Below are 11584 nucleotides of genomic sequence, written 5' to 3'. Positions count from 1 at the left end.
CAAGTGCTGTGTACCAAACATTTTCGTTTGTTATTTTTTGGCGCTATTAAAACAGGCGCTTCAAACGGAATGAAAGGGGGGTGCTGAGTAGCTTAATGCACCTTGTGTTTGTTCCGGGTAATAGGATTGAAAGAAATGCTCATCAGACGAATTTGCTGCTCAGTGTCAAAGGCTACTATATTAGTGTCGATTAAACCAGTAAATTGAGACCGAGATACACATAAGCCGCTTCATGGACGCCGTAATGAAATGAACGCCTGAAAAGAGGGAAATAGAAATCGTATTCGGTGGTGCTTGACGCGTAATGACAATGTTTTTACAGTTGCTGCTTCCTCTTTTGGCATCACACTGTAACTTGATACTGCAGTCCGTCTACTCAGGAATGCCTCTTCTTGCACGTGCTGGGTAGCGGCTCCGAATAGTGTCTCTCTCGTGCGATGAAGTCTGTGCACAAGTCGCTGGAATCGGGGCAACCTATGAGGGAGGAAAATGGACACTGAAATAACGAACATTCCGCAATAACGAATGTTATCGCTGGTACTGTCGGGTGCACAACTGGTGCATAACACTAGCGCTTTCGGTTAAACTTGATTTCCGCGCCACTTTCGAGCAGTGTTTGATGTCCACACAGATGAGGAGGTGATCATTTTCATCCAGAGGAACGACATTACGTTGGTTTCGGGACACGGCTCTCCGGCTTGACGCCAAACAGCGGCATAAGAGCAGCGAATCATGAAATCGCGAACACCATATACCACTTTTGGACACAACAGTACATGGAAACTGAAGAAACACCTCAAAAGTTCATCGAGCTTTTAAGCAGTCAGATCTGGAAATGACAGCCAGAGTGTACTACACAGGAAAAACCTTATCTGTCTTTGCTCTGCAGTACTGCTTAGGGAGATAACCGTAGTACATACACCTCAGTGCGGCACCTGCTAAAAAAAAAAGATATAGTTTATAACCGTCCGTTCTACGAACCTCCCGCTAACTAAACTTCTTCGGTTACTGTACAAGACGTAGATAAACCAGGAGAGAGAGAATAAACGTTCTTTATTAGTACACGGAAGACAATTCCGGCCATTTTTTGATCTCAACAAAACTAGACTTTTACCTGCTTATGTATATGCTGATGTTTGCGCGGCAGCCATTGACGCATTTATTGCTTTCAAAAATGAATACAGAAATGAGAGATATTTTTCCACGCCACTCGATTGGAACTCTGGAGGCCCAATCACCAGCGATTTGGGACAAGCAGTTCTAGTTCCCATGGTTGAGACATCGTGGAGCACGGTTTAGAAAATTAAAAAATTGCTCGTTGACTTCATTTGTGACTTAAGCAAGAACTAGCACGGCCGAGTTCCTACAGAACGGAACGTGATAGGCTGCTAGGATTAGAAGAACTGGTTGGGTGCTGTCCCCAGTTCCTAGTAATGGAACGATCAAGAGGTCATGTTGAACGTTTAAGTGAATGACTGCGCAGCCTACCCTCCGAGATTTGTGCCCAAAAGCAATGTATTGGCGTTACCACTGTTTGTTCGCAAAAATGACCGGTGGTGGTCATAACTGTATTTCATTTGTAGCCCTTCTTGCAAAACACCTGTTTTCTCTAAAAACGTCATTCTGGTTAGAAGGCGGAAGCCTATAGATACAACCACAGCTCGATTTGCCCTCTGTATGCCTTTTAGTCTATCAGCACTACACAGTATAAATGCAAAACTTCAATGAGGTTCAAAGGATAATTGCGGCCACAAGATAATGTACAAACATCATAGCCTACTGGCTTGAGAGCCCGTTTTGAAATGAGCAGGCGGGCGTTATCGTTTTCCAAAACCTCGCCATCAGTAGCAGATGTGCGGTAAACTGTTTTTGCCGTCATAATGAGCAGCTGTACAAAAAAAGGAAACGTCAAGAGTAGGAAGTGAGCTAAACACAGTGCGGAAACATGGGATCCGTACTAGAAAAACAAGTGCAGGGCTAGTTAATGCTTCATAGTGGAGTTATATCTCTATTGTGCTAAGAAAGCTAAATTTTTGGTTTCAGCGCCTGCTAAATGAGCAGTGTCGACTACCGCAAAAGAAAATGCTCCTCGCCTAGTTTCTGCGCCGAATTTAAGAGAGAAGGTAAACAACTATTCAGCCAGCAAATATTTCGAAAATATTCTGCAGTTGAATGAACTCTTGAAAAAAAACTAGAAGTAAAAGCATTGAATGACAATAGTGATAACGCAGGTTTATTTCTCTCTTACATAATACTATTATAAGTATATTCGGATGCCATGCAAAAACATTTGATGAGAAGGGCCAGCGGTTAACCACATCCAAGCTTACTCAGGGGAACTCCTCATTTACGCATTCTTATTAACAAAAGACGCCGCTCAGTGAAAATGTATAAACTTATTTGAATTGAAAAAGAAATTCGCAACATGTTCGTTAGCTTTCTCGGTGATATTCGGCAAACCTGTTCAAAACTGGAGCTGTTGGGAAGGGTCACACACATTGCTCATATTCTGTACACGGTCACAATACATTTGCTTTGTTCCTGCGGTCACTTACGTGTTGAAAGAGTGCGTACTCTAGCACTGTGTGCTTGAGAATGCCTCCTCGCCAGCAGAAATAGAATGAATTAAAGGTAACCATTCTTCATAAAGATAAAAATATGGTGTGAAAACAAGCGCGAGAACTGAGGAAACAGAGAAGGGTTCGACCAGATGCAATAGCAGAAAGAACCCGCTCACCGAGCAGTTGAATGGTGCGATTGAACTCGCTCCTTAGGATCTCCAAAACCTTGTCAACGCCTTTTTTGCCCTGCAAATAAAGATGAGAAAGTATAAAACGCGCGATTCCGTTCAATTTGCACGTGCTTGGGGAAACTTCAGGACAAAATTTGCGCTTCAGTCCAAGCAGAGAATGGTAGTGATGCTGCTCTATGTATTGGCGAATGAAAGCCGAGGGACCGGACTGTGTGAACAGAATGTCTAGTGGAGCATTTGTCGTATTTACTGATGACGCTTGCCTTGTGTGATAAACAAATGTGCCCAAAAAGTAAGAAAACTTTTTCTTATTTCTTATAAAATTTAACTTTCCGATAAATGACGTCTTTGTTTTTTATAAGTGGTGAACCCAGCTGTAACGTGCAGCCTGCGAAGCTTAATAATTAATAATTGGTTTTTTTGGGGAAAGGAAATGGCGCAGTATCTGTATCATATATCGTTGGACACCTGAACCGCGCCGTAAGGGAAGGGATAAAGGAAGGAGTGAAAGAAGAAAGAAAGAAAGTCGAAGTGAAAATTTTGTCAGCTGCTGAGACCGCACCTACCAATATTTGAAATTAATCACTAGGTTATACATAGCGAAGCTGCCTAACTTCCTTCGAAAAAAAAAAGAGAAAACAGGAAAAGTGCACTGTAAATATTATTTTCTTTTACGTGAGAGAGGGGTTCTTTCTTCTTCCGCGCATCCTACGAACACATGGAAACCTCAGCATGAATGCGCCTGTTCAAAGCAAAGCCGAACCCAATGTTTCACGCTTGGACTGCGTTATTCGCTGTCGCCCACTAACCAGAGCAGAATAATGTTCGTTAAGTTCTTATCTTAAAATAATAATCATAAAGTAATTGTTCATTAACATCCAGCCAAGCGCAACCATACGGCTACAAACAAAGTAAAACTATACAGCTTCCACGGTAACATCGTGGTTAAAAGAATTTTGTCTCTGCCCGGGGTTCGAATCCGGGACCACCGCCTGTGCCGAGCCGTTGCTCTATCAACATAGCTAACGAGAACGGCCACGAAGTCCATTCCAAGGAGATGCCGAACTGGTCAACAACTCGAGTTGGGAAAACAGTTTTCCGAAGTTTTTAGCAGAAAGTCCAAAAATCAATGTACGAACGCCGTTGCAACTAAACTTTTATCAACTCGGTCCTGGTTCGCTTAGTTGATAAACCTGCTGCCCCAGATAGGTAATGGACTAGGCTTCGCTTCCTGGATGGGGACGAATATTTTTTTTTGAACTGCGAGGTTTCTCTTATAGCCCTGTACATTTCCTTTTTTAGCCGCACGGCTATGCTTGGGGGCATGTTCATAAAATAGCGCAACTGCTCTATTTCAGATATACTTAACCTTGAGGAATTCCCCTAAAACCACCAGACATCTTACATTCATGTGTTCGGTAGAACAGTCTTATGCATTAGGCTCGTATTAAATTTTGCATGACTGCTGGGTAATGTGAAGGGTGCTGATTCCTTTTGTGGTTATTCTCTGCGAAAGATCCGCTCGGAATCATCGATTATGGAACCTCTTTTTGTATATAATTGTTCACAAACGCTGTCAAAATGATCAATAAAATTCAAATTCGTGTCAGCATCTACGAGATGACCATGCAAAGTGTTATCGAGGTACAGAGCAGGCGGAAGCGGAAACTCGTGTACAGCATGGACTCGATTTAGGCGCGGCCATTTCGGGCCCTAGAATTGGCAAAGATGAGGAAAGGAGGGGGGGGGGGGGATGAGGCACACAGAAACATTACTATCATTAATTGGCACGAAGTGAGACCGACAAGTCTTGCAGCTTTACGGCTTCCAGACTCTTTGTTCACCGCTCGGTTGCCCACGTAACTTGTCATTTGACCGCAACTTCCGAACACGAAGCATAGACGCTGCAAAAGCGTCCCGCCAGCGTATCGGTCGCTGCTCTCAAAGGTTCAGCGAGCACAGAACACATTTCTATCGACATTTGCTCTCTGGCGATAACATATGCGAGGGCCGGAAGTAGGAGACACCTGGAACTGAACTGTAGCCCTGCTGGTGCGATGTAACATGTAAATAATACCGAGCTAGAGACAAGCACCACAACACCAGGAAGCACAACAGAAACGGCAGCCGGTCTGCAGCTTTAGCTGCTCCTACCGTGCAGCGACGCGCCTGCCGACAACCAGGAAACCAGCTGGTCTTGTGTGGTTGAATGGAGTGCGCATTGTATTCTTCCACTGAGTTTTATGGTCGTTATGAAGTAATGACTTTTATGCTGTGGCCTGAATAATCATACGAACCTAAGCGTTTACATTCGCATCTTCCGCCATTATTAGTATCGACAGGTAGTCAGGAAGGCGCAGTTTAGCGCCACACTGTAAGGCAAAGAGGAAGCGAGTTCTTTCGCAAGCAGTGGACGGCGTCGGACCGATAATGATGATAACGATGGCGAGTGTGTACTCTATGACAATCGAGGAAACGAATGACAACTGAGTACCCTTGGGTGGTGCGTGCTTCGTTTTCGTGAAGGGGCGTAACAGATGACTTCATTAACACGAATGATAAATGCAAGATAGGGGCTCTTAAGTCACCTGGTGAAGGCGGGGCTGATTTCTGGTGAAGCGGTGACTGTAGTCATATACAACTTCACATCCGGGCACCTGCGATCCCGTGGACGGGCCAGCTATGCTCTGATGTCGTCCGCGTTGTGAAAATCCATCTTTCAGTACTATCTGTGCAGCCACCTTCGCGTCGCCTCCTCCCTTTTCTACAGCCGTACCGTTCTTGCTGTCTTGGAAAGGTGTAAAATAGCTTCATTCGAGCACTTCCGATGCCGTCACACTTAAGCGTCTTGGGTTTACGTTCGTTACCCTTTCCCCTAATTGTATCCAACCTATCGCTGTGCGCTGGGAACTGAGGGCCGAGGATTAATTGGTTTGTTCATAGAAAGTTGTGGTCAAGTCCTACACCAGGGCGGCCAAGCCCTGTTGTGGAGAGGGAGTGCGTTGCCGGTTCCGGTCACCGATTTCGGGCCCCACCCCAGGCCTGCTTATGCAATCTTATCGACACGCGGAGAATTTTTTTCAAACCCGGTGGAGAATTGTGTCACACCGGGATTCAAACCGCGGTCCCCTTGCACGCGAGGCGGACGCTCTACCTCTACACCATCGTTGCCCCCTGTGTACAACAGCTGTATCTTACCGGTACTGACCTACGGGGCGGAAACATGGAGGCTAACCAAAAAGGCTCAGCTTAAGTTCATGACAAAGCAGCGAGCCATGAAAAAAAATGATAGGCGTAACCTTAAGAGGCCAGAAGCGGGTAGAATGGGTGAGGAAACAAACATGGGTTAATGACATCCTAGTCGAAATCAAGAGGAATAAATGGGCTTGCGCAGGGCATGTAATGCGAAGGCAAGATAAGAGAAGGGAAGCATAGCAGAGGGCGGCAGAAGGTTAGGTGCGCGGATGAGATTACGAAGTTTGCAGGCGTAGGGTGGGCGCAGCTGTATAAGGACAGGGTTAATTGGAGAGACATGGGAGAGGCATTTGCCCTCCAGTGGGTGTAGTCAGGCTAATGATGATTAATATTATTATTACTGTATCGCTGTCCAAGAATGTTTCCTATCTGTATGCCCCCTCAGTCCTTCAGTTACTATCTTTCCTGTGCCGACCTGCGCCGCTCCGTTCCCCTGTCGAGCGCTTCCTATTCCATCAGGTCGGTGACTGTAATCCGAAGCACATTATCGCTGCCTCAGTCAGTTGCTGTAGACAGAGAGGCAGAATAATAGGAAGGCAGGGATGTTTACTTGGTAATGCCACGTTTGCTACCAAACACGGGGGGGGGGGGGGAGGAAGAGAAAGAGATAAGGGGAACAGAAGATCAGTGCGCTGCAGCATGCGACTTGTCCATGGCGGCATAGCTATGTGAGAAATCAGGACGCGTGCTGAGGGCCTAAGCCTGAAGCTAAAGACTGCGCCATTTAAGTGTTTGAACAGCACCCGGATCGCTTTCCTTTCAGACGGGGGTATAGGCCAACGACCCGGGATATTGGTTTCCGCTATATAGGCGACGAGAATCCCCTCACCAGCACGCTGCATCCAGTGATACTCGTTCACGGTCAAGTCGAGCAACAAATTAAGTACTGAATCGTCTCACCGCACCCGCTGTGCTCCCATGATGGAAAGCTCTGCATTGCGATGAGGTAGAAGTGGGCATTTCTAAACACCACTCCCAGAGACAGGCGACAGAACAGTGTTGCATCGCAGCAGAAGAGACCAGGCAGTATCCTCAGTTGCAGGCACGCGCAGATCATTTTGCCGCCAAGATCGTTTTGCGTGAAAGGATTCGTAGGTGCCATGCAGCCGCTGCTCTTAATTGCCAGTGGAATTGGAACATCCTGCCCACTCACGTGAGTGGCACCTGTAGCGCAGTCAGCTAGTCGTTGATGAGGGACCTGTCGCGTCAGTTCGAAAGGTGGCAGCAGCCCACCAGTGGTCTGTCCCGTCACATTTCTCCCAGGTACCGCGAACTTTGTCTACGCTGTGTTGTCGGTGCTACCGATACGTGTGCCTAAGTATATCGGAGATTGCGAAGAAAGCCTATCGAGGCTTGCCCTGAATAAATTGAACATATCCTAATTACACGCATATCTTACCAGCCATGAGCATGTATTAGTGAATTTCCCGGTCTCACCTACTAGTTCAGCAGGCGCCGTAGTCATTCCGGGCAGACAAGTCACTACTGAGCAAATGATTCACGCATGATTACCTCAACGAGGTCCGGACTTGAATCATTTCAAGCGGCTGTTCAAAACCTAATTCAGCAAGGACCTCAAAGATCAGTTGTGTCCTGCTTTTCGAACTGTGCCTTTTATATTTAAATCAGTTTTACGCCTTGACAATCTTGGGGAACTAGTATCAGAGAACAGAGAAATGCAATACCGAGCACTACAAGGAGGTTGCAACATCATTTTCCAGTGGCTAACAGGGAACTGTAGTTGTCTCGCCTAGGAGAAGGAACAGAAGTCTAGAAGCTGCTATCGCACGAACGAATGAGCAAGGCGTACGTTGTAGGCGAGTCCCCAGAGCGCCGGCCTGCCCACGAAGACCGCACGGGCTCCGAGGCTGAGTGCCTTGGCCGCGTCGGCACCCGAGCGCACTCCACCGTCCAGGTACACCTCCACGCGGTCTCCTACTGCAGCCACCACCTCGGATAGGGCCTCGATCTGTGGAGAAGTTTGGTTTGCATGTAGCACGTGCCCACCCCCCTGAGGCGTACCATGTAACGACTCCGAAAACTTCTCCGGGTTTCTCTGTCGCTCACGAGGGAATTCGTTATGGCGTTCGTGCACTTTGTGCTCGAATTAAACAGAGCATACGAAATACGTGTTCCTTGTAAAGTACACTTTTGTAGATGGCACAAATAAAGAAATGATTAGAGTTATGACGCAGACCACATGCACACCAGGCAATCATTTAGTTCTTGTTTTATGGTTCCTTTCTCAACTGTCTCGACGAGAAATTACCTCAGAATTTCTAAACTGGCGATCATTGGTAATACATAGGCACTCAGTATAACGCTGTGCATGTCGCGAGAAAATTACGCGGAAAGCACTACAAAAACATGAAAGCCACGCAAAACCATGTGGACACTACAAGCATTTTCGTATATTAACGCGACAGCTTATAGCGAACGTTCGGAGGAAAAGCCGTGCTCGTTGCCAAACTAATTCAGGGTTGGTCGATAGGGAGGTGACGTCACACGTTTATTTGGGAATTATAATGATTAAAACTCAAGTTACATTTTGATTTTCATGTCGTAGCATGACTGAAATTTTATCATGATATAAATTTGTGAATTAAATTAATTGCACTGGACACGAAATTGACGTACTTTGTTAGGAATCCATACAATGACCTTTGGGATGCGACTCAGGCATGCAGGCATACTTATCTCATATCATTCCTTCTTTTTAATCTGCCGTGGGCTTCTCACCTTTATTTAGTATGCAAGCGGCTTCGCCCCGTACCATGTGCACTGCATAGTATTAAATATTTTATGCCCTTTTATGTTCAGTTATGTGTTGCAAATGCTCTAACGTATAATGTGCTTACATACGGCGTCACTGTGTATGGCGATTTACGCTCCGTTGGCAACGCAGGTTGATTTCTCTTCTGCCTTTATTTTTGCGCATGATTTGTCTATTGACAGTGATGCTGATATTTTAGGCGATTAATTCTTCCTTACTCTAACGCTCTGCCAATGTATACTAAACACTTTAGATGTAGTCAGTACACTATTCGATGCGTTTTTGCGCCTGACTCAAGAACAAAATACCAGTTTTGCATACCTCGCCAATTAACACGGTATGGTACGCATACACGTAAAGGTGTTATACTTGCGTATTTTAATACCCTGCCGCCTAGTGTATTCCGCGCGAAACGAAGTACAGGCTGAAAAAGCTTTGCGTCCTGTCGTTACGTCCCTTCCTGCTGCATAGGTGTCATATTTTCTGCATAAACTTCACGCTGTCATTTCTTTTCAGTGTTGTAATGCTTTATCCTTGAACAAATTGCGTTCTGCGATTTTCTATGCGTGCAGTTTTGTCCTAACGTCTGCACTGTGTTCCTTTTGATACATTTCTTTCATGAAATTGCCGTCGGCTTTGCGCGGCCACTCAAGCCGTCTGAGGCTTTGGCAGCGTTATTCCCTTTGTATATGAATTGACATGAATAAAGGTGCTGTATGTGTCTGTCTCTATGTCTGCCTTTCAATCCATCCATTACGCTGCGTAATTACAAGATTTAGAACCTAGTTATTTACTTAGACGTTAAGAAAATTTTAAACCTAACCTTGTCGTTTCACTATGGTTAATATAAGGTGAAATAAACAGCCAGGCTCAATAACTTTAGAGGATGCTTCGTCTTGACGTGTGCAACCAAACAATTATTCTAGCAAGCCGATACATCGACTAATTTTAAGGTCGTTCACGATTAAGAATGTACAGTAGCAGTCTGTCATTATGCATTAGCAACATTAAACGCTTTCTGTGAGCCATTATGCAGCGTACATAGTAATTAGCCGCCATACTCACTCAATAAACATATAGCATACCGTTGCTGGATCTCCGTCAAGCTGCCGGCCACCATGATTTGAGACCAGGATAGCTGACGCACCGTAACGGACGGCTTGAACTGCCGTTTTCGCTGTAACCAAGCATAGGACTTTCTCAAGGGCAAGTCAACCAATTTTTACGCTAGATATCAAAGTCAACTGCCGCACGAGGACAGTGTGTTACAGTGTACCAATAAGAAAACTTTTCACTGCGGTGCTGAGAATCAGAAATCTAAACAACGAAGTGAAAAATTTTCTCATTGGTACACTGTGTTTAACAGGCAGTCCTCGTACGGCAGTTGGCTTTGATATTTATAGCGTTCCGACGCCTGTCGAAATTGTATAAGAGGAATAATAGCGCCGCTAGTCAGCACAATTTTAGCAAACGCGCAACATAGCTCAACGCAGAGCACAAAACAATTCGTATGGGTACCCGGACACCAGGGAAGAGAAGGGAACGAGGCTGCTCACACTGCCGCCCGAGCGTCTCTCCCCCGGAGTTCCGCTGAATTCCCAGACTCTGTCGGGACTCCTGTATAAAATCTGCTTACCGCATATGAGGACATTAAAGCATATCTGCGCCTCAGTAGGCAAGCGTTCCCACAGCCTGCCAAGGGCGTAGATATAACTGCGGAACGACAGCTCAGAAGGCTCCAAACAGGGTTGTTTCTCAGCCCTACGATTCTATAACTCATAGACCCATCTTTTTCGGGGTGGTGTAAATTTTGTGAGATGTGGGCAGACGCATATCATATGGTATGGGCCTGCCAGAAAAATCCGCAAATGAAGAGAGTAAATCAGCCAACGAGAGAGGGCTGGGAGGCGACCTTGTCCGGCTGCTTGGACCTGGAGTCCCAGAGGGCTCTGGTTAAAAGAGCGGGGGCAGCGGCTACCGCCAATGGTCTTCCGGAATGAGGACTACCACCCAGGCAAGAGAGTGGTGAAACCCTCCACTGCCCTCTAAAACCCACATCAGTGCATCCAATAATGTTTTACCACCATCACTGCGTTGTTGCTCATTGACACAAGCGATTAGTGTTAATCCGGACTTATATTGTTTCTGTTAATAAATCTGGACAGTATTTTTATTACAGGGTTACGTGTCGTTACAAAAATGGCTAAATTCAGGAAGAGGTTGTAATCACTGTTTCAAAAATAATTCAACAGTACATTGGAGCAAATCATATGATTACGTAGCATGAGCGTAACGCTATATTGCTTAAGACTTATCGATAATTCAGTATACAATACTAAAGGTTGTGCTATAGCATTGGGGTTTACCTCCCTTGCCTTTCTGTCTCCCACACCTGCCGATTTCCCTTATGGCGGCGAACACGTGCTCTCATATTTACGGAGCCATCTTTCAGTGCGTAAAAGAGCAAGACCTTGATTCTGACGATGTTTGCATGACGCGACCCCCTTTCACGGCGGAGCCCGCGCAGGTTCGTCCCAGCATGCTGACCTACTCGCGCAGGCTGGATCCTTCGGGTTCAAAGTAACAACAACTAACTTCTGTAAGTAGCCACGCAGGCGCTTGGGAGAGGACGCAGTGCTCTCGGCTTCACAACGTTCAAAGCGGTGTTGGGCGAGCGTTGTATGTTGACAGAGGCGCGTCACACTTGATAGCCTAGATGGAGGATGCGTTAAGTAAAGCATGGTTGTTCAAAGAGGAGTGAGATATGCGGAAAAGCTGCTGCGGTTGGTGTTTGCAGGCTGAAG

At 45.9% G+C, this 11584-nt stretch overlaps 1 pseudogene; it reads right to left on the bottom strand.

Moving 5' to 3' along the window:
• Positions 1–376: 376 nt before the first annotated feature.
• The window catches only part of LOC144102363 (uncharacterized), a 27311-nt pseudogene continuing 16103 nt past the window's right edge, over positions 377–11584 (bottom strand).

The sequence above is a fragment of the Amblyomma americanum genome, chromosome 8 (genome assembly GCF_052857255.1).
Source record: "Amblyomma americanum isolate KBUSLIRL-KWMA chromosome 8, ASM5285725v1, whole genome shotgun sequence".
Taxonomy (NCBI): Eukaryota; Metazoa; Arthropoda; class Arachnida; order Ixodida; family Ixodidae; genus Amblyomma; species Amblyomma americanum.
This window is presented reverse-complemented; position numbering and strand designations above follow the sequence as displayed.